The 23,049-nt window shown below is 43.7% G+C and overlaps 1 protein-coding gene across 1 annotated transcript in view; it reads left to right on the forward strand.

Annotated features, from left to right (window-relative positions):
- Positions 1-731: 731 nt before the first annotated feature.
- Positions 732-23,049, forward strand: part of LOC121869785 (innexin inx2-like) — a 40,399-nt gene continuing 18,081 nt past the window's right edge. Inside the window, exon 1 of the mRNA XM_042371358.1 lies at positions 732-775. The gene's annotated coding sequence lies outside the window, so the exon portion shown is untranslated. The remainder of the gene's footprint in view (positions 776-23,049) is intronic.

The raw sequence follows: 23,049 nt of genomic DNA on the forward strand, positions 1-23,049 counted from the left end.
GGGGGGTTACGTTTAGATTTGGTTTGGTTTGTCCTCACCCATCCCATGAATGAGTAACTTTACAATAAGTGTAGATCCAGCCGCCTCGACACTGGTTACATGGTGAGAGAGGTGTGGCACTGACCAAAGGAAAGAGTGACGCTGACCGAAGGAAAGAATGACACTGACCGAAGGAAAGAGTGACACTAACCAAAGGCTGATTGACGAGTGCGCTGCCAAAGACCCGGATGTTCTTTAGAAAGAGACAGACAGACAGACAGACAGACAGACAGAGAGAGAAAGAGAAACAGAGACAGAATTGACGCACGTTTAGAACTACCCGGTACTATATACTGTATTATATTCAGTCACAAACATAACTCAGTAACCTAATCAAACAGTTAAAACACCTGTATATACTCTACCTGTGTAATTATTACTTATCACTCTGCAAAGTCCAGTAAATCGTCAACTTTCTCTGATTTTATGAATGTTGAACCGTTACGGACAAGAGTTTTACCGTAACTAAGAACTTCAAGCATGGCTGATTCTTACTTAATTTCTATCTGGCGATATATGCCCTTTATTATTATTATTGTTATTATTGTTATTATTATTATTATTATTATTATTATTATTATTATTATTATTATTTATTATCACACACACACACACACACACTACCCTTGACTAACACATATTAGCAATAACTCGGATCCCTTTAGCTAATGTTATTTCCTCTCTAATTTCAGGGTCGCTTCACCGTATAATCATCTCCTGTCACACATACACACAGGTAAGGTATGTCCTGTCGGTGTGTGGTGAGGATACACACACACACGCGCACTATTAACGTCTCCTGTACACACATAGACACACCATTAACGAGACTTTAATGGTGTGTCGACATATTATTAACATCTGTAGGATCAAAAGTGGTCGTATCACCTTCATAACCCCCCGGAAACACCTCCCTGACAGACAACCTGTACAGTGCTCAATTAACATGGCCTGAATGCACTAGTCACCGCCTCGTCTCTAATGACATATTTGTGGTAAAACTCTCCAGGTGCTCCTCAACCTATCGAATTGAGGGAAAAATTTAAGGTAATGAACTAGTATGAAATCCAGGTCCAGGTCCACACCGCCTGCAGGAAGCCGTCCGGGGTGACTCGTGACTCCTTCGGGATGGTCGGCGTCCTTGTCGGTATTAAAGTGAGCTCCTTGACTTGTTCTCATCTCTTAATTTTTAATTGTTGATGATTAGTGTTGCGTATGTCCACCAAGAATACTTAAAAAGACCTTAGTTGCTGACGCGCAGTAACATCAAATAGGTCATTATATTTGTTGCTCTGTTGCACTGGCCTATAAGTAGGAATAAACAAATAAGAGATAAGTAAATAAGTAGACAGAAAACTTAACAATTTAAAAAATAAATGGATTATTAAAATTGCGAGGCGAGGTAAATAATACTATTGTTTTCTGATAATTTGTTGGGTGGTCCTGTTTTCTTTTTGCCTTACACCCCTTCAGTACCCCCCACCTCCCTGCCAGCCCCCCACCACCCTGCCAGCCCCCCACCTCCCTGCCAGCCCCCCACCTCCCTGCCAGCCCCCCACCTCCCTGCCAGCCCCCCAGCCACCCCATCACCCTGCCAGCGCTTCCTACCCTTACAGCTCTTCTATGTGATTATGATCAACCACCACAAGCATCTTGGTTTAATGTTTTCACTTACAACAATGGCTGACGAAGTGTTGTGAGCCTGTAAAGGCAACAGGAAGGTGTGACGTCACTTAACGCTCTGTTTGCCTTCTGAGAGACAAGACATTTACAGTAAACAGTACAGCTCGCTTTAGTGGCCTGTAGACGATCCCTCGCGGATTGTTATAGTTTTCTACTAGACATGTGTTCGATTCTCAATAATCCTGACAGTTGAAGCATTTATATCTAAGATAATAATTGAATCACCTGAAGATTAGCCCCAGCTTATTTTACCTGATGTTCAAACACCCAAACCCTAACTGGGGGGTTTATTATATCAGGATAGGTTAAGTTAGCTTAGCTTATTTTAGGTTAGGATTTAGTTTAGGTTAGGTTATTGATATTGATATTAAATAGTTTGTTTAGCAAGAGAAATACAGATACAAGTAAATAATATAGGTTAAGTTAACATATTTTAGCTTAGCTTAGCTTTGGTTAGGTGTCTTTATACAACAGTGAGGCATTTGGTAAAACATGTAGACTACTGCCCCTAGTTGTCTAAACCACTGTACAAGAAGTGTCGTTCAAAATCACACCGGCGCTAGTACCTATCGTGTGTGTGTGTGTGTGTGTGTCGGAGGAGGAGGAGGTTCAAGGTCGAGTTAGTGATAGTGTGCGGGGTTCCGTGACGTGACAGAGGGGCGCGGCAGTAGTCGACAGTCACTTATCATAACTGACGTCCAGCATCACACAATCTCTTACCAAAGCATTATTTCATCCTACCCTGATAGCGACACTGGTTACGTCACCGTCCTCACTCCCACCACGTCCTTGCCACGTCTCCACCCTCCTCGCCACCCCTCCTCCTCTCTGCCACGCCCCCTCGCTAAGAGCGTGTAACCAAGTGTATCCAGGTGTTAATTACCTACCTCGTCTCTAACGTCAGTAACCAGGTATTAGGTAGTCTGTTGAGTTAGGAATGACTCGTTGGTACAGTCTATGGAACAGGTGCAACACACAAAACACACACACACACACACACACACACACACACACACATATATATATATATATATATATATATATATATATATATATATATATATATATATATATATATAATATATATATTCAGTAATTGTAGCGCACATTAAGAACTTCATTAACAGTTTAAACCGAGAGAGAAGTCATAAGTAACGGTGAGTGGTGAGCGAGGAACTGAGGATGAGTAACAGAGTGATGTGAAGATGATGACGATCACTATGGGTGGTTGCAACGGGGGATGGTGACTGCAGATAAGTTGGTGTGTGTGTTGTGTTAACCATTTGCGCACAGGCGGTCCTCTCTTTGACGCTTGGCGAACAGAAGGGATCTGGTTTGGTCATTTCGCCTCACAAGCTATCACCTCCATAATGGTTCAACATACCCTAACCTAACCCAAAATTAACTTAACCTAACCTACCTTAACCTTAAATTAACCTAACCTAACCTAACCTACCTTAACCTTAAATTAACCTAACCCAGGCTAACCTAACTTAATCTAAACTAAACAAGAGTGAAATGCAGAATTGTTTTAAGGATTTCTGTTGGGATACTCTTGGATGGGTCAACTTAGTGTCGACCATTTTTTGTATACCTGAACTGACTATATACATTGTTTATATACTGTACCTGAGCTCTCTATTTAAATTGTTTATATATCAGTTATGTCTATGCATATTGTTTGGTTACCCGAATTGTCTGCATACATTGTTTGTATACCTGCACTGTCTATGTATATTGTTTGTATACCTGAACTGTATGTATATTGTTTATATACATTCACTGTCTATATTAATTGTTTGTATACATACGATGTGTATATACATTATTTGTATACATGAACTGTGTGTGTACAGGTTGGGGTCGACAGGCTGGGGTGGTGGAGGTACAGGTTGGGGACGACAGGCTGGGGTGGTGGAGGCACAGGTTGGGGACGACAGGCTGGGGTGGTGGAGGTACAGGTTGGGGTCGACAGGCTGGGGTGGTGGAGGTACAGGTTGGGGACGACAGGCTGGGGTGGTGGAGGCACAGGTTGGGGACGACAGGCTGGGGTGGTGGAGGTACAGGTTGGGGTCGACAGGCTGGGGTGGTGGAGGCACAGGTTGGGGACGACAGGCTGGGGTGGTGGAACAGGTTGGGGACGACAGGCTGGGGTGGTGGAGGGTTGGGGCGACAGGCTGGGGTGGTGGAGGTAGGTACAGGTTGGGGACGACAGGCTGGGTGGTGGAGGCACAGGTTGGACAGGCTGGGGTGGTGGAGGTACAGGTTACGAGGCTTGGGTGGTGGAGGTACAGGTTGGGGGCGACAGGCTGGGGTGGTGGAGGTACAGGTTGGGGGAGACAGGCTTGGGTGGTGGAGGTACAGGTTGGGGCGACAGGCTTGGGTGGAGAGACGTGTTTGTGGTGAAAGAAGAAACCATAACTTAGTATCGGTGGTTAAAAGATTCACCTCAAACTTTATATGTCACACTGCCTGTTGGTGGTGGTTGTGGTTGCAGTAGTGGTGGTGGTGGTGTTGATGGTGGTAGTGGTGGTGATGATGCTGGTGATAGTGGTGTTGGTGATAGTGGTGTTGGTGGTGATGTTGTTAATAGTGTTTATGTTGGTGATAGTAATGATAGGGGTAATAGTGGTGTTGGGGATGATGGTGGTGGTTGTGATGGTTGTGCTGGTAATACTGGGGTTGGTGGTGATGATGATGTTGGTAATGGTGAAAGTGGTTTTGGTGATGGTGATAGTGTTGTTGACAGTGGTGGTGGTGAGGAGGAGGACCGCGACACTTTCCGATGGCTCCTCCACCAAGGGTTTCTCCACCAACTGATTCTCTATTAATGACTCCTCCAACAAAAGCTCCCCCAACAAGGACTCCTGCAACGAAAGCCCCTCCAACAAAAGCTTCTCCAGCAAGGACTCGTCCAACAAGAGCTCCTCCAACAAGAGCTCCTCCAACAAGAGCTCCTCCAAAAAAAGCTCCCCCAACAAGGACTCCTCCAACGAAAGCCCCTCCAATAAGAGCTCCTCCAACAAGGACTCCTCCAACAACAGCTCCCCAACAAGAGTTCCTCCAACAAGAGCTCTAACAAAAGCTCCCCCAACAAGGACTCCTCCAACGAAAGCCCCTCCAACAAAAGCTTCTCCAGCAAGGACTCATCCAACAAGAGCTTCTCCAACAAGAGCTCCTCCAACAAAAGCTCCCCCAACAAGGACTCCTCCAACGAAAGTTCCTTCAACAAGGACTCCTCCAACAAAAGCTCCCCCAACAAGGACTCCTCCAACGAAAGTTCCTTCAACAAGGACTCCTCCAACAACAACTCCCCCAACAAGGACTCATCCAATAAGGACTCCTCCAACAAGAGCTCCTCCAACAAGGACTCTTCCAACAAGGACTCTTCCAACAAGGACTCCTCCAACAAGAGCTCATCCAACAAGAGCTCATCCAACAAGAGCTCATCCAACAAGGACTCCTCCAGCAAGGACTCCTCCAACAAGGACTCCTCTAACAAAAGGTCCTTCACTAGTGCTCCTCCACTGTGGCCGGCTAAACACCGCTGTGTTAGGTCGTCCTGCCTTCCACCAGCGTTTTGTGCTGATGGCAACTACTAAGTCCTCTAAAGTGATGTAAATTACGAGTGAGCATACAGGGGCTAAGCTTCACCTCTCAGATAGTGACAGTTATATGGCCAGATAGTGACAAGCGTGGTGGAGGTTACCTGAAGCCACCACTTAATCCGCTCTTCAATGTACTACAACCCAAACAAGAGTTGAAACTCGAAAAAGCTCTCCGAGAGGCCCCACAGCCACACCACTCGCCCCACCCCACCCCCACATCCATCCTTCCAACCCCATCCCCCGCGTCCCCCTTCACCCCACCCTAACTCGGTGGTGCCAGATGTGTATAACTTTTTGGCTTTTGTCTCATTTTGAGCTTCATGTCAGCGAATTTATTTTTACTTTGGGTTGTAAAGTACAAGTATACCAGTTAATTGTTTTATCAAATCATATTTTACTTTATACTCAGAGGTATATAAAGTGAAATACCGGCACCGGGTGAGCGGTCTTACACGAACCCAGCCAAAGAACGGCTCCAGTCACCCCCTTGCTTAATTACGTGTTGGCAGTCACTCTTATACAGTTAGTACTGTTACCTCACATTCACAAACACACATCTACAAGGAGTGTGGAGGAGAAGTGATAAAGGAATATACTCTCTGTAAGACGTGGGGAGTGGGCCACCACCTGCACAACATATGGATTGGATAACTTCGCACCACAACTGATATTCACGGAGAGTCGGAGACATTTCTCGCTTCTCGGTCGTGGTCATGGACAGGCCGGGCCGTGGTGGTGGAGGTGTGTGTGGGCTTGGTTGGCGGCCGGGCCGGCAACTCATTGAGAACTACCCCTCCTCCCTCCGTCCGCCCCTCCTCCCTTCCTCGCTCCATTCCCCCTCCTCCCTACCTCCCTCCGTCGCCCCAGGGGCCAGGGCCCTTTGCAACCCTCTGCGCTCGCGCCTGGGAACTCGGGAACAGACTCCTCTTGTCTCCTAGTTGTGGATGTGCAAAAGTAAGGGTCAGTGTTTGACTTGCATCCACCAAGACCTTTGTATTGAGAACCTCGCAACTAATTTTAGTATTCCAATAAACTAACTTTTATCCAATATTGTGGAGGGTTGACGGAATGTTAGTAGTTAGTAAGTTCATAATACAGTAGCCAGGAACTAAAGAATAAAGATAAAGGGGCACTGCTGTGTACCTTCTGCTCTGTATCGGGTCAGAACCCTACCCACTACAAGAGGCATTTAAGTTTAGTGAAGGGAAACTGAACTGTGAAGGCGAGTCGACTTTGAGAGGGGGAAAATAATTGGACGAACTGGCAACCTCGTGGGTCTGGTTAAGCTAACACCCGCATCCACCCACCCTCCCCCCACCTCACTGCCTACCTCTCCCCCTTCACTTCACCTCCCCCTCCTCCCACCCCGACACCTCCCCTTTCACCACCCTCCCCGTCACCTCCCCCTCACCACCCACCAACCTTCCACCTCCTCACAGCCCATCCTACTCCTCACCCTCTCACTCCCACACCACCCGTCCTCTTTCCACCAACCACCCTTCCACTTCTCACACCTTTGCCACTCTCCCACAGACATCGTTTCCTAATTTCCTTCACTCTCTCCTTTCCTCATGTCCACAACAACTATCCCCCTCCTCTTCCTTCTCCTAACCTTCCTCAACTCACACAACCCTCCTCTTCCTCCACCCCCACGACCCTCCTCCTCTTCCTCTACCCCCCACACTCCAACTCCTCTTCCTTCACTCCCACTCCTCCTCCTCTTCCTCCACCCCCACACTATGACTCCTCTTCTTCCACCCCACACTCCAACTCCTCTTCCTTCCTCCCACACTCCTCCTCCTCCTCCTCTTCCTCCACCCCACACCCCGACTCCTCTTCCTCCACCCCACGACCCTCCTCCACCCCCACGACCCTCCTCCCACCCCCACGACCCTCCTCCACCCCCACGACCCTCCTCCTCCTTCCTCCACCCCCCCTCCTCCTTCCTCCACCCCCACACTCCGACTCCTCTTCCTTCACCCCCACACTCCTCTTCCTGGATATAAGTAGCTTCCTGTTGTGGTATCATTTCCTTCTTTGTTGTTGTTATAATATTATTATTGAGCTTCAACAACGAAAGTCTTTTAAGTGTGTAAAAAGGTTGATACTTACACCAGTCCAATAACATTAAAAAGGAGAGATAGAATTCACTTGTGTATTTTTTTCCTACTTACATCCAATGCTAATGGTGCTACTACATTATACTCAGGGCGAGTGGTGCTACTACATTATACTCAGGGCGAGTGGTGCTACTACATTATACTCAGGGCGAGTGGTGCTACTACATTATACTCAGGGCTAGTGGTGCTACTACATTATACTCAGGGCTAGTGGTGCTACTACATTATACTCAGGGCTAGTGGTGCTACTACATTATACTCAGGGCTAGTGGTGCTACTACATTATACTCAGGGCTAGTGGTGCTACTACATTATACTCAGGGCTAGTGGTGCTACTACATTATACTCAGGGCTAGTGGTGCTACTACATTATACTCAGGGCTAGTGGTGCTACTACATTATACTCAGGGCTAGTGGTGCTACTACATTATACTCAGGGCTAGTGGTGCTACTACATTATACTCAGGGCTAGTGGTGCTACTACATTATACTCAGGGATAGTGGTGCTACTACATACAGTATACTTAGTAAAAAATAACTAACTCGCCATCATTTTGTAAAATGTTATGAATTTGAAAATGTCGGATAAATTGATTACTGTTATTTCACTTTTTTTAATACACCTCCCTATATACTGTTAATGAATATGATGTATTTCTTTGTGTACGAACCTCTGTCCTGCATGGCAGTGAACAGTGACATTACCCACATGAATCTGACCTATATATACTGTTAATGAATATGATGTAATTCCTTATGTGTGAACCTCTGTCCTGCGTGGCAGTGAGAAGTGATACCACCCTCTGTGTCAAAACCTGACTGAATTACTCAGAATAGGCAAACTGTACTACAAGCTTTGTCAATAAATTTGTTAAACTAAACTAAAAATCCCTTCCCAACATCTGTCGTCTCAGGTATTATAACAAAGTGCACCAATAAAATGTTGTTTATACTCGTTTTGTTTTATTTTTTGAAGAATTTGCTGCGCTTGACATTCCTCCGACGTAAGACATCCACACTTACGAAACAAATCTTGTTACTGTTGCTTGTCTGTTGTCTGTGATTTCTGTAAAAAAAAATTTTAGGTTAGTTTGTGAGATTATTCTTCATGTTTTTTGTTCTGCGATTTATCTTGACTTCAAGATTTTTTTTTCAATTTGTGTTTGGTCGAGGATCCCTTGGTGGATGAACCTTTTGTGAGGGATCCCTTGGTGGATGAACCTTTTGTGAGGGATCCCTTGGTGGATGAGCCCTTTGTGAGGGATCCCTTGGTGGATGAGCCCTTTGTGAGGGATCCCCTGGTGAATGAAACCTTTGTTAGGGATCCCTTGGTGAAGGAGCCCTTTGTGAGGGATCCCTTGGTGAAGGAACCCTTTGTGAGGGATCCCTTGGTGAAGGAGCCCTTTGTGAGGGATCCCTTGGTGAAGGAGCCCTTTGTGAGGGATCCCTTGGTGAAGGAGCCCTTTGAGGGATCCCTTGCAAAGGACCCCTTGTGAGGGGATCCTTGGTGGACCCTTTGTGAGGGATCCTTGGTGAAGGACCCTTTGTGAGGGATCCTTGGTAAAGGAGCCCTTTCTGATGGATCCCTTGGTGAAGGAGCCCTTTGTGAGGGATCCCTTGGTGAAGGACCCCTTTGTGAGGGATCCTTGGTGAAGGACCCCTTGTGAGGGATCCCTTGGTGGAGGAGCCCTTGTGAGGGATCCTTGCAAGGAGCCCTTTGTGAGGAATCCCTTGGTAAAGGAGCCCTTTCTGATGGATCCCTTGGTAAAGGAGCCTTGTGAGGATCCCCTTTGGTGAAGGAGCCTCAGGGGATCCCCCTTGTGGGATCCCCAGAGGAGCCCTTTGTGAGGGATCTTGGTAAAGGAGACCCTTTGTGAGGGATCCCTTGGCGAAGGAGCCCTTTCTGATGGATCCCTTGGTAAAGGAGCCCTTTGTGAGGGATCCCTTGGTGAAGGACCCCTTTGTGAGGGATCCCATGGTGAAGGACCCCTTTGTGAGGAATCCCTTGGTGGAGGAGCCCTTTGTGAGGGATCCCCTGATGAAGGAGCCCTTTGTGAGGGATCCCCTGGTGAAGGACCCCTTTGTGAGGAATCCCTTGGTGGAGTAGCCCTTTGTGAGGGATCCCCTGATGAAGGAGCCCTTTGTGAGGGATCCCTTGGTGAAGGACCCCTTTGTGAGGGATCCCCTGGTGAAGGAGCCCTTTGTGAGGGATCCCTTGGTGAAGGAGCCCTTTGTGAGGGATCCCTTGGTGAAGGAGCCCTTTGTGAGGGATCCCTTGGTGGAGGAGCCCCTTGTGAGGGATCCCTTGGTGAAGGAGCCCTTTGTGAGGGATCCCTTGGTGAAGGACCCCTTTGTGAGGGATCCCTTGGTGGATGAGCCCTTGCTGGATGGGTTCCTCTCGTAGTGTCCATTTACAGCTAACAATTATCACTGAAGACAGAAACCTGTGGTTCATACTGTTATCATATCAAGTGATTTCAACCCAATGCAATATCACGTAGACTTATTTTAAAGACGAATTTTGGAGGTTCTCAATAAGTAACTTGTCAATAGACCTCACTAACTTATTTACTCTTGACTGAATATGCCTTTGCTAAATCCTGACCACCCAGCTGACCTGAGCCTTAACGGTCGTTGTGCAGTTCTGTCATTCTGGTCATAACTGTTATATGCTACAATTGTTGTTATGTGCTGCTGTTTCTGGTCTTGTCACATTCTCCAGCTACTTGAAGTGCCCCATCCAGCATCGTCGTTCTTTACGCTGTTCCTTCTGTTGTTGGTGAACAGGGCTAAACATCAGTCACTGTATCCGCATGGCGTTGAATCTTTTCTTAATGTGCGTGTTCATCTTAATGCACAAACATACACATGACGTCGAGTTATTCACTGTGTTAGTCAGCCCTATGTACGCTTATCCTGGTTAACTTAAGAGAGTAAACGTAGTCTCCCACTCCCCGGGTTCACCTGATGTTTACCCCAGCTTATTTCACCTGCTGTTTACCCCAGCTTATTTCACCTGATGTTTACCCCAGCTTATTTCACCTGATGATTACCTGCAGTTTATTTCACCTGATGATTAAACACCCTAGCACTGCCTGGAGGGGGAAGGGTAGGTTAGGTTAGGTTAGGTTAGGTTAGGTTAGGTTAGGTTAGGTTAGGTTAGGGTCTAGTAGGACTGCGAAATATTAGGACTGGAGTCTATTTGGATTGAGACCTATTAAAACTGGGGACCATTACAATTGAGGCCTATTAAAACTAGGACCTATTACAAGTGAATTACAATTACGGCCTATTAGAACCGGGGTTATTAGAACTGGGACCTATTAGAACTGGAACCTATTAGAACTGGAACCTATTAGAATTAGGACCTATTTGAACTGGGACCTAAATAGAACTTAGATTTATTAGAACTGGGGCCTATTAGAACTGGGGACTATTAGAATGAACCTATTAGAAATGGAACCTTTTAGAACTGGGACCTATTAGAACTGGGACCTATTAGAACTGGGACCTATTAGACCTGGAACCAATTTGAGCTGGGTCCTATTACAACTGGGACCTATATCAAATGGAACTTATTTGAACTGGAACCTATTAGAAATGGGACCTTGGGACCTATTGGAACTGGAGCCTGTTAGAACTGGTACCTCTTAGAAAATTAGAACAAATAGCTATTAGAACTGGGACCTATTTGAACTGGAGCCTGTTAAAACGCTCTTTTAGAATTCGGATCAATTAGAATTGGTTCCTATTAGATCTGGGACATTTTAGAATTGGGACCTATTTGACCTGAGATTTATTTAAACTGGAGCCTATTTTATTAGAACGAGGGCCTGTACGACGGGCCTATTAGAACTGGGACCTACTAGAACTGAGAACCATTAGAACTAGGACCTATTGGAACTGGGACCTATTAGAACTGGGATCTATTAGAACCGAGTATCATTAGAACTGGGACCTATTGGAACTGGGATCTATTAGAACTGAGTATCATTAGAACTGGGACCTATTAGAACTGGGACCTATTAGAGCTGAGTATCATTAGAACTAAGGTTGCTTTGGTGTGTAATGGGCCAACACTTAACTTAAAGCCAATAGGAATATGAACCATTGTAAACATTGACCAGTTAGAACATATGAACATAAGAACATAAAAAAATAAGGAGTCTGCAATAGGCCGGTTGACCTGTGAATGGCAGCTCCTGTCGAGAGTTACCACCTTACCACCACTCTCTATCATCCATGAATCTATCTAGCCTCCTTTTAAAACTTTCCAGCGTTCCAGCACTTACTACAAAGTTGCTAAGCTTGTTCCACTCGTCCACCACCCTATTTGTGAACCAGTTCCTTCCTCTGCTCGGATATTATAAGAAATTTATCTATATCCCCTTTATTGATTCCTTTTACCCACTTAAATACTTCTATCAGATCTCCCCGCGCTCTTCGTCTTTCTAGGGAATGCAAATTTAGTTTCTTTAACCTATCTTGATATGGAAGGTTTGTAAGTGAGAGTACACGAGATGTTGAGTACTGCAAGGATAACATACTGTAGGTGTTTTGTATTATATTCTTAAAGATTAATATATATATATATATATATATATATATATATATATATATATATATATATATATATATATATATATATATATATATATATATATATATATATATATATATATATATATATATATATAGTGTGTGTTGTTTATATATTTTTCCAGGTGTGTATAAACTTTCAATCATTTAATAATAGTAATAATAATTATGATGATTTTTCAACGTAATTTGTGCGTGTCACACACATACACACAGAACCCACGTGTAGGAAAAGCCCTACCTCAACCCCTTATCCCTCACCCTCCTCACCTCCTCCCCACCTCCCTCCTCCTCCCCACCTCCCTCCTCCTCCCCACCACTCTCTACTTCCCCCCTCCCTCACTCCATCTTCACAGGGTCACATATATACTCAGGTTTACGTAATATTTCACGTATGTCAAGATATTTATTTAGTATTCAATATGTGGCTTTCTATCAGAGAGGTGACGTGATGGGGGGGACTTGGCAACACTGGGATATATTTAAGCATGATGGTGGGACTTGGCAACACCAGCGCGGGAATTTATTATCCCAGCTTGTCCCACCTTTTGTCTACATCCCAATAAACACCTGGGCCAGGTATAGTGGACGGAACAACCGCCCTTATTTACCTCAACCAACAGACTAATTTCCCCGGCTGGGTGTACCCTGAGATGCCAAGTCGAGATATGGGAGTAATAATTCACCTATACGCGTTATTGTTCCTTCTTTTTACATATATGTGTTTATGGCGTCCAAATATAAACGCCATTAACTTACACTCGTGTATAATGTATAAACATGTGGATTAAAGTTAATTCACTGATTTAACGGAGGAAGTAAGAGGATCGTCCACCCTCTCTCGTAGACACAAAAGGGTTCAGATTACACTAGGGAGACCCTCTGTCCTCTCCACCACGGCGCACACGATCAAAACGTTAAATATTTTCCACACGATTAATATAATCAAGCGTTGGGTTAAGTTATCAAGTGAATTCTGTAGACTCGTCTCGGTGATTAAATCTTCCTTCAGTCTCTACACGATATGGTAACGTCATCATTAAGGGTTACAACGAACATCTTAGAGCTTATAATTCTTTGTGAACCTGAACACTGTTTGTATACCTAGTAATGTCTATGTACACAGTTTGTATACATAGTAATGTCTATGTACACTGTTTGTATACCTAGTAATGTCTATGTACACTGTTTGTATACCTAGTAATGTCTAAATACCTTTTAAACCAACGTAAACTATGTAATGAGGCGAGGAGGGTAGGAGAATGTATAGAGAATATTTAGTAAGAGAGTAACAGAGAGAAAGATCTGGAGTTGTGCCAGACTTGTGGAAACAGGCAAATGTAGTACCCATATTCAAAAAGGGAGACAGAGCATCAGCGTCAAATTACCGGCCGATCAGTTTGACGTCAGTAGTGGGGAAATTTCTTGAATCAATTATAGCAGATAGCATCCGATCGCATCTAGAGAACATAAGAAAATAAGGAGTCTGCAATCGGCCGGTTTACAAAGGGAAAATCTTGTCTAACAAATCTGCTAACGTTTTTTAGGAAAGTCTTCGAGGTAGTAGATAATGACGAAAATTACGATGTTATTTACTTAGACTTTAGCAAAGCATTTGACAGATTACCGCATCAGAGGCTTCTGAGAAAAATTAAGGCTCATGGTATCATAAGAACATAAGAATGGAGGAAACTGCAGCGGGCCTATTGGCCCATACTGGGCAGTCCCGTTTACACCCAACCCCTATTGCTCACATAAGCATCCAACCTATGTTTGAAGCTATTCAGCGTATTCGAGTTAATGATAATAATATACTCGATTTAGTTCTGTCGAACAGAGAAAACCTCATTAGCAATGTCGAGGTAGGGAACGAATTTGCAAACAGCGATCACAAAGAAATTCGATTCCAGTTAGATTTTCAGGGCAGACGTAAGGAAAATTCCACTAAAGTACCAGATTTCAGAAGGGCAAACTTTGACAGTTTAAAGAGGCAGCTGAGAGAGGGGGTGTCGCGTTTGGCCGTGAACCTGACAGATGACACCGACCTGATAACGAGATCTGAGATTGCCGAGTTCCACGACAATTTAAATAGTGAGTTACTTAATGCACAAAGGCAGAACATACCATACAAAAAACTCAGATCAGACAACAATGACCCTAAATGGATAAATAATTATTTAAAGAACATCATTGGCCAAAGGAAGGCTATAGGTAGAAGGATAAATCGTGGCGAAATTCACCTCCGGGACTATTATAGGGTATTGGCGAGTAGGGTTAAAACCGAGATAAGGAAAGCAAAGAGGAATAATGAGGTAAGGATAGCAAGGGAGGCGAAGACAAACCCCAAAGGATTCTACCAAATGTATCAAACTAAAACACGAGAAAAGATTGGACCAATACGGTCAGACTCCGGCGAGCTCACTGATAACGACAGAGAAATGAGTAATAATTTGAATAAATATTTTTCAACAGTTTTCACCACCGAAAATTTAAACATGATACCCGAGGCACCGACTCTATTCAGAGATAGTGAAGAAAACAAATTAAGTGAGATAGTAGTGACTAGTAACGATGTTAGTAAGCAAATAGACAAACTAAAGCCTAATAAGTCACCTGGTCCCGATGAGATATTTGCCAGAGTATTAAAGGAATGTAAGGAAGAGCTTAGTATGCCCTTAGCAAAGTTGTTTAACATGTCCTTAAAAACAGGTGTAGTACCAGAATCCTGGAGGATAGGGAATGTAATACCGATTTCCAAGAAGGGGGATAGATCACTATCCTCTAACTACCACCCAATCAGTCTAACATCAATAGTAGGCAAATTACTGGAAGCAATCATTTCAAACTCTATTCGAAATCACCTGGAGAAGCACCGATTGATCAATGATTCCTAGCATGGCTTCACAAGCGGACGTTCTTGCCTAACTAATCTATTAACATTCTTTTCATCAGTTTTCGAATCGGTGGACGAGGGGCACAATTATGATGTGGTATATCTCGACTTTAGCAAAGCCTTCGACAGAGTCCCCCTCGAAAGACTAATTAGAAAGGTAGAAGCTCATGGCATCAAAGGTGACATCCTTAAATGGATTAGGGCGTGGTTACAGGACAGGAAACAGCGAGTGAGCATTAACGACCTTAAGTCCCATTGGAGCAACGTCACAAGTGGAGTTCCCCAAGGCTCAGTACTTGGACCATTATTATTTATTATATACATAAACGACATAGATATCGGAATAGACAGCAACATAAGTAAATTTGCTGATGACACTAAAATAGGACGTGTTATCAAATCTGACGAGGACTCGGCAAAACTACAGGAAGACCTAAACAAATTTTTCGAATGGTCTGAAAAATGGCAGATGAAATTCAACGTCGACAAATGCAAAGTACTTAGTATAGGAGATGTAAACAGGAAAACCAGATACCAGATGAACAACGATGCCATAGAGAAATCCGACTGCGAGAGAGATTTAGGAGTAATGATAAGTAGGAACCTTAAGCCAAGTAAACAATGTGTTTTTGCTCGTAACAAGGCTAATAAAGTACTTGGGTTCATACAAAGGAGTGTTAGTTACAAGACTAGCGAGGTCATCCTAAAACTGTATCTTGTTCTTGTGAGACCACACCTGGATTACGCAGTTCAGTTCTGGTCACCGTATTACAGAATGGATATAGAATCCTTGAAAAGAATTCAGAGGAGAATGACAAGACTAATCCCGGGCATGAGGAACCTTGAGTATAGAGACAGGTTAAAGCATCTGAATTTGCACTCCCTTGAGAGACGTAGAGCGAGGGGCGACCTGATAGAGGTGTATAAGTGGAAGGCAGGGCTAAACAAAGGGGACATTACTAAGGTACTCAAACTATCCAACCAGGAGCGAACTCTTAACAATGGTTTTAAATTAGACAAATTTAGATTTAGGCGTGAAATAGGTAAACACTGGTTTGGAAACAGAGTAGTGGATGAATGGAACAAGTTACCAAATATCATCATTAACTCGAATACGCTGAGCTGCTTCAAACATAGGTTGGATGCTTATATGAGCAATAGGGGTTGGGTGTAAACGGGACTGCCCAGTATGGGCCAATAGGCCCGCTGCAGTTTCCTCCATTCTTATGTTCTTATGTACTTGTTCCATTCATCCACAACTCTGTTTCCAAACCAGTGTTTACCTATTTCACGCCTAAATCTAAATTTGTCTAATTTAAAACCATTGTTACGAGTTCGCTCCTGGTTGGATAGTTTGAGTACCTTTGTAATGTCCCCTTTGTTTAGCCCTGACTTCCACTTATACACCTCTATCAGGTCGCCCCTCGCTCTACGTTTCTCGAGGGAGTGCAAATTCAGATGCTTTAACCTGTCTCTATACTCAAGGTTCCTATATATATATATATATATATATATATATATATATATATATATATATATATATATATATATATATATATATATATATATATATATATATATATATAAATATTAATTCTATTCAAGACATCTTCAGAGGCAACTGAAGATGTCTTGAATAAAGACGAAAGCTAAGGTGCTCCGTTGTTTCCATTTTCCTGTGTGATTTTATCAAGATTTATCTTATCCACGTTTTCATTGTGGATTTACATGAAATATATATATATATATATATAGTGGTTAGAAAATGTCACTATCAGACACATTTCTCGCATAGATTAGGCTGGAGTACGTTCGTTTATGTTAGGTTAAGGTAGGATTGGTTTGATTAGGTTAAGTTAAATATAAGTTAGATTGGGATATATTAGGTTAGGTTATTTTAGGTTAGTTTAGGTTAGGTTGGGTTTAGTTACATTACGTTTGTTCGGGTTAGATTAGGCTAGATTAGGTTAACATTAGGTTAGTTTAGGTTAAGATGCATTAAGTTAAGTTACGATTGGTTAGGTTAGGTTAGGTTAGATTAGGTTAGGATAGGCGAGGGTGAAATACTGTAAGTTCGGGTGTCTAATCTTCAGGTGATACGATGACGGCAGCGAGTTCACAGAAGCGAAGGTGATTCCCTCTCCTCAAGGTTCCTTTTGTTTCAATCCTCAATAATTCTCACGCCGCGAATGTAGAGAGTCTGGCGAGGAAGATTGTGGAGGACCTCACCTACCTGAAGGACCTCACCTCCCTTGTTATATTGTTAGGACAAACACATACTAAAAGAGATAGGTTACATTAGGTTAGGTTAGGTTAGGTTGGGTTGGGTTTAGGGTGGTTAATATTCAGGTGATCCCCCATACAGTACCATATTAAGAGCCGCCACACTTTCACAACAAGATCAACATATGGTCAGCCAATACCGTACTTGAGTATGTAAATGAGGCAAATGGAAAAACTCTGTTGACTGATGTTAACTCATTTTGTCATGTCATTAGGTAAAAGCAAGACATTAAGATTATGTCAGTGAGTGTCGTGGCGAATGGGTTATCCTGAAGATTCGCTTTCCCTAGTCTAGGTTAAGATAGCGTTGGTTAGATTAGGTTAACGTTAGGTTAGATTAGATTAGGTTAACGTTAGGTTAGATTAGATTAGATAATTAGGTTAGGTTGGCGTTGGTTAGGTTAGGTTAGGTTACTATAGACTAGCGTAGTATTCCTTTGGGCAAATGGTTGTTTGGTATCAAGGAATCACAGGGTCAGTGACATCTTTACTCCCTACGTTTCAGCACGAAAGTCTTTCTCAAGTCCTTCGTAAAGAAAAGTCGGGAATAAAGTTGTCTGTCTGACCCTGTGTTTCCTTTGCCACCATACTACCAACCCTTGGTTAGGTTAGGTTAAGTTAGCGTTAGTTTTGGCTAGGTTAGCCTGAGGTTGGGTTAACATATAGGTGTTTATTCATCAAGTTCCACATCGATACGATCAACTTACTAACATTCTTGATCTTTGTTTTACCTCTAACGCCTCACACTATTCATACTCAATTTCTGCCCCCTTAGGGTCTTCAGATCACAATCTTATTTCTATTAAATCAAACTGGGCATGACAACCTTCCCCACCCCCCTCTAAACGTCAACTATTATATTATCGGAGGGCAAATTGGCAATCCTTGCCAGAATTCTTCACTGACTTTCCTTGGGATGAATGTTGCTTTTCCACTCGGGACGCCTCGATATGTGCTGACAGCATTGCTGAGGTTATACAGGGTGGTATGAGTGCATTTATCCCATCTTCTACCAAAACTTTCACTTTACAATCATGGTTTGATCGCCCCTGCTCTCTTGCACGAATTGAGAGAGATAAGGCATATCAAGCTATGAAACTGTCTCCTATATTACCCACTCCTTTTTCATTACTTCTAGGCCATTCTTCATGGCACCTAGCGGAATTTTATAAAAAGAAAGACCGCTGTCCTGACTAATTCTTCCTCCAGTAAACCCTTCTGGTCCTTAACCAAAAACATCTGTAATAACTTCTGCACTCCCCCTTTTCCTCCTCTCTTCCGACCTGATAACTCTATAGCCAACTCTGCACCTTATTCTCCTCTAACTCCACCTTGGACGATTCCAAATCTATCCCTCCTACTCCTGCACCTACTGAACTTATGCACTTTCCTATAATCTCCACTCGTAGGGTTGCTGGTGTGTTATCCAGGTTTGATGTGAGTAAGGCGCATCGACCGGACGGAATACCCCCTCGTGTTCGGAGGGAGTATGCTGCAGTTCTGGCCCCTGTGCCTGCTCGCCTCTTTTGCCTTTGCCTCAAAACCCAAACTTTTCCTTCTTCTTGGAAGCATGCTTTGGTGACCATTCTAATCCCTCTAACTTTCGCTTCATTGCCCTAACTTCATCCCTAATATTTTCGAAACTATCTTAAACTCATTTTCTCCGTCACCTTGAGCGCCATTCTCTCTTGTCGGATCACCAGCGTGGCTTTCGCCAGGCGAGGTCTAATGGTGATCTGCTCTCCTACTGCACCCATCTCTGGTCATCCTCTCTTCGGGATTATGGGGAAAATTTGGTCGGGGCCCTCGACATCTCCAAAGTATTTGACAGGGTATGGCACAAGTATTAGCTTTCTAAACTTCCCTCTTATGGTTTCTCTCCCCCACTTTGTTCTCTAATTTCTAGCTTCCTTGAGAACCGATCCATGGCAGTTGTTGTCGAGGGTATCGATCTCTCGCTCTTTCTCTACCAATGGTGGTGTCCCACAGGGTTCTGTTCTCTCACCTACTCTCTTCCTTCTTTTATCAATGATTTACTTCACACTACGACTAATTCTATCCATTCTTACGCTGATGATTCTACTCTTCACTCTTCTTCACAGTTTTCCCTTCCCCCCAATTCTCAAACTAGATCTGTTTTTAGAGCTGATATCATTACATCTATCAATGCGGTTCTGTGCAGCATCTCCGAATGGGGAGGTAGAAACTTAGTTAAATTCAATAGTAATAAAACTCCGTATTTACCTATTACACTTTCCAAATTAGATGATCTCCCACCAATCACATTTCAGGACGCTATCATTCTGCCAAATTCTAAAATAGATATGCTAAGCCGCACCATTTCCTCTAATATGTCATGGAAGCCACACGTCCTCAACATTGCTGAAGCTGCCTCCCGAAAGCTGGGAATGCTGTACAGATGCCGTAGCTACTTCACTCCTGAGCAGTTGCTTCAAGTATATAAGGGATTCATTCGTCCTAACTTGGAGTATCGCTCTCATATCTGGGGTGGCTCTTCTTCTGCCCAACTGTTAGATAGGTTGGAATCAAAGGCATTTCGTCTTATTAACTCTCCCTCTTTAGTTGATAATCTCTCTTCCCTTTCTCTTTGCCGCAATGTTACTTCACTCTCTCTCTCTTTTACAGGTACTTTAACGGGCGATGTTCGGTGGATTTGGCATCCTGTGTACCGCGGGCAAGGCCGAGGGTTCATAACACGCATCTTTCCTGCGGTGCCCACCGTTTCTCTGTGGATGTCCGTCACACTAGAATAACCCGTTATAGTACAAGTACATCCTTTCCTCACACAGCCAAACTATGGAATGCTCTGCCTTCTTCTGTGTTTCTACACTCATACAATGTCTCACTTCAAAAAGCTGGTTTTCCGGCATCTTCGTGGTGTAGGTTAATATAACCTTTTTATTTTATATTTTTAATTTCTTTTTACTCTTGTGGGTCGATGACCTGTGCCCGGGTGGGCTATTCCTCGTAAAAAAAAGTGAAAAGGCTGCGGGAGCTAATCTTCAAGTGATTGGTAGAGTGTTAGGTTAGGTTAGGAGGTCACACAGCCACTGCGACTTTATCAGACGATCTTGCCATATGGGGATCGGTGGGATCGGTGGTAGAAGCTGTACCGTTCTTGCCTCACAAGCGAGATGTCACGGGTTCGATTCCCGGGCCGGTGGAAGTTGTTTGGACATACTTCCTAGCCCCCATTAGTCCCTGTTCACCTAGTAGTAAAGTAGGTACCTGTTGTAAGTCGAAAGTTGCGAATTCGTATTCGGGGAAAGTTGTTGGAGCTTCCAATAACTTGATGACATAAACCACTGACTCTTCAGGCTTCTACGCCCTTGACTCTTCAGGCTTGTACGCCCTTAACTCATGAGACATAAAGGCAAGCATGAACTTAGCATGCTTCCCTGTTGGGCGCTGTAAACGCTTCTGCGCTTCACCTTACACAATGATTTGCGGATCGTGTTCCGGGGTAATGGTTAGCCAGTGCAGTTGGCGAGTTGTCTTGTCTTCTCGGACTATTCCATGACACTGGGACATGCAACTCGTTAACTTAGGGTGTGGTTGTTGTGTTGGTGACAGCTTCTACACCTTAAACAAATTCACGCTTTGGTGGCCCCTGGGCCGGCCACCCTCGTTACACGAGGGACAACCACTGTGTAACTGAGGAGATAAAATTATCTTGAAAATATTTTGTTTTCGTTTAGAAACAAACACGTAAAAAGAAGAACAATTTTCAAGTAGAATGATTGACACACACACACACACATCCTTGACCACCGAAGGGTCAAGACGTACCTGGCGCTCCTCTCGGAGCAGCCAGGTCAACTGTTAAGTTGGCCCATACCAACCCCCTCCCCTGAACCCTCCTCCCCACCGGAATATCAACAAGTTCTCGCCAGAAGTTACAATTTCATTTAGGAAAGGAACGGAACCAGTGTTAAACAGAGGTGAACAGTGGTGAACAGTGCTTAAGTCAGTGAGAACAACTCAACAGTAACAGTCGTACCCAAGTTAACCTTCACACAGTGAGGTCCCAGGTACCCAGTGATAACGGCCCGTGAGACCCAACAACAACCAGCGGTGTGTTAATCCGTCTACGATAGGAAGGCCTAAGACCAAACCTCACTCATATAACACCATCTGTGAGGGAATTACTACACCACGTGATGCCCCTCATAACTCCATCTGTGAGGGAGTTACTACACCACGTGAGGCCCCTCATAACACCATCTGTGAGGTAATTACTACACCACGTGAGGTCCCTCATAACACCATCTGTGAGGGAATTACTACACCACGTCAGGCCCCTCATAACACCATCTGTGAAGGAATTACTACACCACGTGATGCCCCTCATAACACCATCTGTGAGGGAGTTAATACACCACGTGAGGCCCCTCATAACACCATCTGAGGGAACTACTACACCACGTGAGGCCCCTCATAACACCATCTGCGAGGGAATTACTACACCACGCCAGGTCCCTCATAACACCATCTGAGGGAACTACTACACCACGTGAGTTCCTCCTAACACCATCTGGGAGGGAGTTACTACACTACGAGTTTGCTGTTCAACACCTACATTAATCTGTATGTTCACTGTATGTTCCTTTACCTTTCTCTAATGAAGGCTTTTGTTAAACCACCAATGTATGTAATAAGTCATTTATGTCCAATGTATATTTTCAGCCTTCGGGCTGCAGAATTTTTTCAATAAACCTTTAATTATTATTACATAGTTATGACACCGTATCAGCAGGCAAGCAAAAAGCAGCATGGAACTTAAGTGATTAACCTTGTTTGTTATCACACCTCCTTCTGATATCACATGATGTGCTCGTCATGTCAACTGATGGTCTTGTGACGTCACTGTATAACAAATAATTATACAGTATTGAGAAGTAGTACTTAGTCAAAGACTGTATAATCACTGTAAATACTTGGTCCGAACCTTGCCTAACCTAATATAATCTAACCTAACCTAGCACAAATTAACCTAATCTAGTATAACGTAACCAAACTCTAAGGTTAAGTTAGGGTAGGTTAGGTTGGGGTTATATTAGTTTGGGGGTAGTATACGGTAGGTTTGATTAGGTTAGGATAAATTAGGTTTGATTAGATTAGGATAAGTTAGGTTTGATTAGATTAGATTAGGTTAGATTACGTTGGGTTAGGTTAGGGTAATCCACATACAGATTAGGTTTGGTTAGGGACTATAAACTTCAAGGTTGAGTTTTTAGGCAAGGTAGAGGTGTTAAGATTACCAGGATGAGAGGAGAATAGTTGAGGCGGTGTGAGGGTGGAGGTAGTGAGGCGTGAGGGTGGAGGTAGTGAGGCGTGAGGGTGGAGGTAGTGAGACGTGAGGGTGGAGGTAGTGAGGCGTGAGGGTGGAGGTAGTGAGGCATGAGGGTGGTCAGTAATGGCAAGAGACGTGAAGACCTTCCAAGTTCTTCGCTAGACTAACTTCCTGATTATCAAGATATTTCCTCACTCCTTGGTTGACTTTTTATATTGTAGCTTAATATACATTAATATGGGTGCTTAATACAAGAGACTAATATATTTTAATGTAAAAGCTTAATTGACTTTAAAATTACCACCACTGTTTCATCCCATGTACGAGAACTTCTGTGTAACGAGGACTTGCTACGTGCAGTACCTCAGCTCATTACATTTTATATATGTTAAGCGTGTACCTTAAGTGTGTGTGTGTGTGTGTGTGTGATGACAGTGAAATAAATCGACTGTCAGTACATGTGTGTGTTCGGTTAAGAGCTAAACATGACAACTGGTTTATACGGTAAAG

The sequence above is a fragment of the Homarus americanus genome, unplaced genomic scaffold (assembly GCF_018991925.1).
Source record: "Homarus americanus isolate GMGI-L3 unplaced genomic scaffold, GMGI_Hamer_2.0 scaffold17515, whole genome shotgun sequence".
NCBI lineage: Eukaryota > Metazoa > Arthropoda > Malacostraca > Decapoda > Nephropidae > Homarus > Homarus americanus.